This window comes from Scardinius erythrophthalmus, assembly GCF_964197995.2.
Source record: "Scardinius erythrophthalmus genome assembly, chromosome: 2".
NCBI classification, from domain to species: domain Eukaryota; kingdom Metazoa; phylum Chordata; class Actinopteri; order Cypriniformes; family Leuciscidae; genus Scardinius; species Scardinius erythrophthalmus.
Genome location: NC_138222.1, coordinates 60,497,424 through 60,503,807, shown reverse-complemented (window position 1 = coordinate 60,503,807; position 6,384 = coordinate 60,497,424).

The following is a 6,384-nucleotide window of genomic DNA, read 5'->3' as shown; positions in this document are numbered from 1 at the left end:
TCGTCAATGATACCAGGGACACCGAAACACCGGGGAACATGAAATTTGGTGGGCATGTAGCCCCACTAGACTTCTACGGAAAAATTTCGTTTGGTCCCCGGGGGCCACTCCCCCCCCCCGTGCTGGGCCCCCCTTAACCCAAAAAAATGCAGTTTTTCCTAAATAACTACCTGAACCGTGGCACAGAGGATGAAGAAATTTTTATGGTATGTTGGTCTACTAGACTTTTACGGAAAAATTTTGTTTGGTCCCCGGGGGCCACTTCCCCCCCGCGCTGGGGCCCCCTTAAATTTTTCGTCAACGATACCAGGGACACCGAAACACCGGGGAACATGAAATTTGGTGGGCATGTAGCCCCACTAGACTTCTAAGGAAAAATTTCGTTTGGTCCCCGGGGGCCACTCCCCCCCCCGCGCTGGGCCCCCCCAAACCCAGAAAAATCCAGTTTTTCCTAAATAACTACCTGAACCGTGGCACCGAGGATGAATATATTTGTATGGTATGTTGGTCTACTAGACTTTTACGGAAAAATTTAGTTTGGTCCCCGGGGGCCACTCCCCCCCTGCGCTGGGGCCCCCGTAAATTTTTCGTCAACGATACCAGGGACACCGAAACACCGGGGAACATGAAATTTGGTGGGCATGTAGCCCCACTAGACTTCTAAGGAAAAATTTCGTTTGGTCCCCGGGGGCCACTCCCCCCCCCGTGCTGGGCCCCCCCAAAACCAAAAAAATGCAGTTTTTCCTAAATAACTACCTGAACCGTGGCACCGAGGATGAAGACATTTTTATGGTATGTTGGTCTACTAGACTTTTACGGAAAAATTTCGTTTGGTCCCCGGGGGCCACTTCCCCCCCCGCGCTGGGGCCCCCGTAAATTTTTCGTCAACGATACCAGGGACACCGAAGCACCGGGGAACATGAAATTTGGTGGGCATGTAGCCCCACTACACTTCTACGGAAAAATTTCGTTTGGTCCCCGGGGGCCACTCCCCCCCCGCGCTGGGCCCCCCCAAACCCAAAAAAATGCAGTTTTTCCTAAATAACTACCTGAACCGTGGCACCGAGGATGAAGAAATTTTTATGGTATGTTGGTCTACTAGACTTTTACGGAAAAATTTCGTTTGGTCCCCGGGGGCCACTTCCCCCCCCTGCGCTGGGGCCCCGTAAATTTTTCGTCAACGATACCAGGGACACTGAAACACCGGGGAACATGAAATTTGGTGGGCATGTAGCCCCACTAGACTTCTACGGAAAAATTTTGTTTGGTCCCCGGGGGCCACTCACCCCCCCCCCCCCCCCGCGCTGGGCCCCCCCAAACCCAAAAAAATGCAGTTTTTCTTAAATAACTACCTGAACCGTGGCACCGAGGATGAAGAAATTTTTATGGTATGTTGCTCCTAAGGGCCCACATCAACCTAGCCCATAATCACTCATTTGTGATTTGCGCCCCTCCCATAAAAAATGAAAATGCAATATTATTCTGCTTTAATCGCCCCTATCTTAAGTGGAGATGTTCAGAACTCTACCATATTTCATGTGTATGATTAACTTGACATCCTCTGGGGGTATCCTCTGCTAAGTTTTGTAGAATTTCATCCATGGGGGGGGGGGGGGGGGTATAAAATAAATTCATTTATGTGCACATTTAGTGACTGTACACTCATCGGCCTGTAGATGGTGCTGTTGAGCGAAGGGTTGCTGGTTTAGGATGATACTGTCACACACACACATGCAGGAATACAAACAAACGCAAGCATGCACACACACTGACATCCACACGCACAGACACACACCCATACACACACATACAAATCTACATGCACAGACACACACACACAAACACACACGCGCACACATGTACGCACACATACATACACGCACAGACACACACACACACACACACACAGACACACACATACACAAACACACACACATACACACACACACACACACACACACACACACACACACACACACACAGACAGACATGCACATACTATTACTTTTTTTAGGTATATACATAAACACGCAATACAGCCAAATTACTCCACGTCATTTATTTTTGTGGAAAGCCAGTGCAGGCCTGAGCGGCGGTCATATTTTGTACCGCGATGCGGTACATCTAGTTATAAAAAAGTAGTGGAGAAGGGGTAGGATTGAATAAGCTTATGCTTCTTCCTATTCCTTTTCGGACATTTATAAGTTAAAATTGTTTTCTTGTTTTTTTTTACAAAAATCATATAAATAAATAAAATCATTATTACTATGATTTTTTTTTTTTTGTTGTTGTTGTTGTTGTTGTTGTTTTTTGTAGTTTTGGAGGTTTTTTTTGTAGGGTTTTTTTTTCCGTCTCTTTTACATGTTCGAAATAAAGCTTTTTCATTCATTCATTCATTCATTCATTCATTCATTCATTCATTCATTCATTCATTCATTCAACACCAAACCCCCTTCTGCTGCTGACACTCAAACACGTCACGCTGTAGTATCATTTAATGCCGTCTTCCTTTTAAAGGGGGACTTTATTTTGATAATGTTGATGATAATGATGATGATAATGATAAAAATGTGTGATTACAAGTTAAACTTCGGTCATTAAGCATAATAGCTTTAGTTTAATTTCATAAATATGTAAACTTATGTATAATATGTAAACTTATGTATAATATACATTTAGGTATATTATACATAACTTGTATATACATACATTGTATACATAATTACATACATTGTATACCAGTAACTTTATAGCAGAAGTCACGGTATGTTGTGGGTTGTTTCCAAAAGCAGACGTTCTTATATAGTGGGTCTAACTTTTCAGAGGCCATGGGTGGGAGAAAACTGAAATTAGATTCACAGCAAAACACATCACTTACATTTTCACATGTTGCAGAATCTTCTTTCGGCTCACTGAAGATGTAGTCACTTTAGCAGCTGCTTGTAGAGCGAATATAACTGTTAAAGTCTTTAGTTTAAGAGGTCTTGATAAAAAGTTATAAACCTTCTGATTAAATCTTTTTTTTTTTTGGACGAAATTGATCGACTCAGCAGCCAATCAGCGTTCAGGCGAACATCTCCAACCCACAGTCTTTCAGCTGAACCTATGTATTATAATATAATTACATGCACATAATGTGTGGTTTCACCATAGACAGTAAAAGAAATGGACACAGCGACCCCATTGGATTCAACGGAGAAAAATTAAGTCAATTAGAAGCTCTCACTTCCTGATGGTCGCGCAACGACGTGAGCAACCCGTCTGTCTTCTAGTAGCTGTGCCAAGAGAAATCTGAATCATTCCCTTCAGAAACTTGCAGAGACAGAGAGTGTGAGTAGGAGCTGTCCATGAGCTAGGAGCAGGAGCAGCTTTTGCTAAGTATTCTGATTAATTATTTTGTCATTTTGCCTCCACGTCCCCCCGATTGCCCGCGAGCTTCTCCTCCTGTCCATACGGTAATTTCTCTACTGTGCGACAGAGAGTCACGTGGTTATGACGCAATCGTTAGCCTATTTTTACAAAAACTGCTTCTACGGGGGCCATAATGTAAGCTACAAGGTAATGGAGCCTTTTATACATTTTCGTGTTTCTTTAAAAATAAATAATGGACAAATGGAGTCTTTAAACGCCTCAGATGTAAAGTTATTCGCTGTCAAAGTGACACCAAAATGAATGGGAGTCAATGGAATGCTAACAGCAGGTGAGGGTCCGCTAATCAATGGCGGCGCCAGGGGGAAGCTTCAGTTTTTTCTGAAACATTACCCCCCTGGGTTTCACTGGTGTTGTGTGTCAATGCAAAGTAAGTAGTCCTACATTATATTTGATCCTTTTAGCAATTATATGTACTTGACTTGTCTAATATATAGTTTTGCCGTTATTGTGCCTTGGCTTGTAAGGCTAATGATAGGAGATCGTAACGTCTTTAGAATGATGTTGTATTGTAGCCTATATATTATTGTCATGCTTTGATGTTTATATTGATGTGTGTGTGTGTGTGTGTGTGTGTGTGTGTGTGTGTGTGTGTGTGTGTGTGTGTGTGTGTGTGTGTGTGTGTGTGTGTGTGTGTGTGTATTGATGATGTATATTTCATCTGTGTTTTGGTGTAATTTAATTGCAAAAGTATTTGTTCTTGAGGTACATTATACAGTTGTAAACAACTTAATGCGCATGAAGCCCAGACAGATTCACAGACAGAAAAACTGTTTATGGTTTACTCTAATGTATGACACAGCAAGTTTGTTTCTCTTTAATTATTAATCTCATGTCTGTATTTCTTTAAATATTCATCATGTGTCTATTTTAAAACACTTATTAGTCTGTGTAAGTGGCCACTGGAGGCCGCTAGAGGTAATGCATTCACAGTCAGGTCATTCATGTGACTGGGTTGGAGGCTGTGAGTCCAGGATCCTGTATGGCTGATCAACAGTTTGCTCTTGCCTGATTTCTCTCATCTCAGAAGCTCAGGGTCATATTTCAGAGACCTTCAAGCTAGCGGCTAATTCAGGAAAGCAGCAAGTCTAAAGTTTGCACCCTTGGTGAGCGGAGTGAGGTGTGTATTATTTGGCTCCATGTGTAAGAGACTGAAAGGCTTTAAGGATGTAAAATGTCTATATTGACTGTTACTGGAAATTGTTTTGTTGTGTATCTTGTACCAGGAAAGCTGCATGTGTTAAGTGAGAAAATTGTTGTTTTATGTCTTGTTATTTTTAATGTGCATTGCACATATCCACAAAAGCATGATGATGCACTGTAAAAGAGGTGATGATTTATTTGTAAATTTGTGTCATGCCAAAGGTTCATTAACAAGCTATTTGTGTGTTTACTTCTAGTTTTCACGGTTCTCATGCTGATTCTAGAAGAATAAAAAATGATTGCACCCATTAGAGACTCTCTGCCATTATTAATGCCATTAAGCCAAGGACTGCTACATTATGTTTATACCTACCTACATTTTCTTTTTTTCCCTTCTTCTTTTATTATTATTATTATTATTATTATTTATGGGAAAAACCACATATATATAGGCTATACCCCCATAAGGGAAACTGCTAATATCTGAGATATGTGGTGACAAAAAAACGGGTTATTCTCAAATATCTACTGACCAAGTCTCTTTCCGGACACCCGGAAGTTTCAAACTTAACCGGCAATTTACTTAAAGACGATTGTGCTTTCAACAGCCAACCTATTTCTTCAGGCCTAATAATAGAGTTGAGCTCATAGTCGTGGTTTGACTTCTGCTCTGTTTCTGCTCTGTGGTTTTAACCAGAGTAGTGGAAACTTTTATGAATGTTCTGCATCTTTAGTTTCATAAACCTCAAAATATCATCACAAGATCAAAGATTCAAAGAATTCTGTGTCATTTTCATTGACTTCCCTTTTTTAGAAATCCAACACCATGTTAATTCTTCTCTAAAAGGAGGGCAGTGAGAAAGGGTTGTTTAGAAGTGATGAGAGATGTCACTTCTTAACTGCCCTTTACCACTACTATCCTTTTAGAGAATACATAAACATGGCTTTAACCCTCTAATGGCATGAATTTTTATTTTGTGAGGGAAAAAAGTTCACTTGGGGGTCCCTGATAATATATTCAACATAAAATGTGTCCAACCAATCACAAACATCAAACAATCAAATAAACAAAAAAAGTGGCTGCTCCTAATATCTGGAATAGTCTACCAATTCATGTAAGGAAAGCTCAGACTATTGAAACATTCAAGTCCCTGCTTAAGACGCATTACTATGCTTTGGCCTTCAATTCTAGTTGAGCTTTGATATCTTGACCTGTTGGTTAATTTGTTTGTACTTTATGTGATATTGTATGTATAATTTTTATTTGTATTTTTCTTGTGAAGCACGTTGGTCAATTATGATTGTTTTTAAATGTGCTATATAAATAAATTGAACTGAACTGAACTGAACAAACTACTACTAATTGTATATAATACCTCATGTATAAATGTTTCTCACATTTCATATACATATATAAACAAAATACACATGCACATGCATACACACATTACTTTACTGACTGACCCCTGACCCCCTAACTGACCCCTGACCTCCCAACTGTCTCTCAAGCCTGATTCAGGGATCCTCTCTTCCTGACTCTCCTCAAGCTCACTGTCAGAGGGATTGACCCGATCATGTTCCTTCCGCCCATAAAATATTCTTGTGTCCAATTCCTGTAAGTATGAACACTGACTATTGGTGCGTTCAAGTCATGTCAGAAAGATGGTATTTACGAGTTGAACGCACATGAACTGCACCACAAAGTCGTAATTACGAGTGGGAAGCAATGGCGGAAACAAATTGTTTTCAATCATAAATGTATTTCTGAATACTGACAGTATACAATGTAGTTTGTATGCATTATGTGTATTG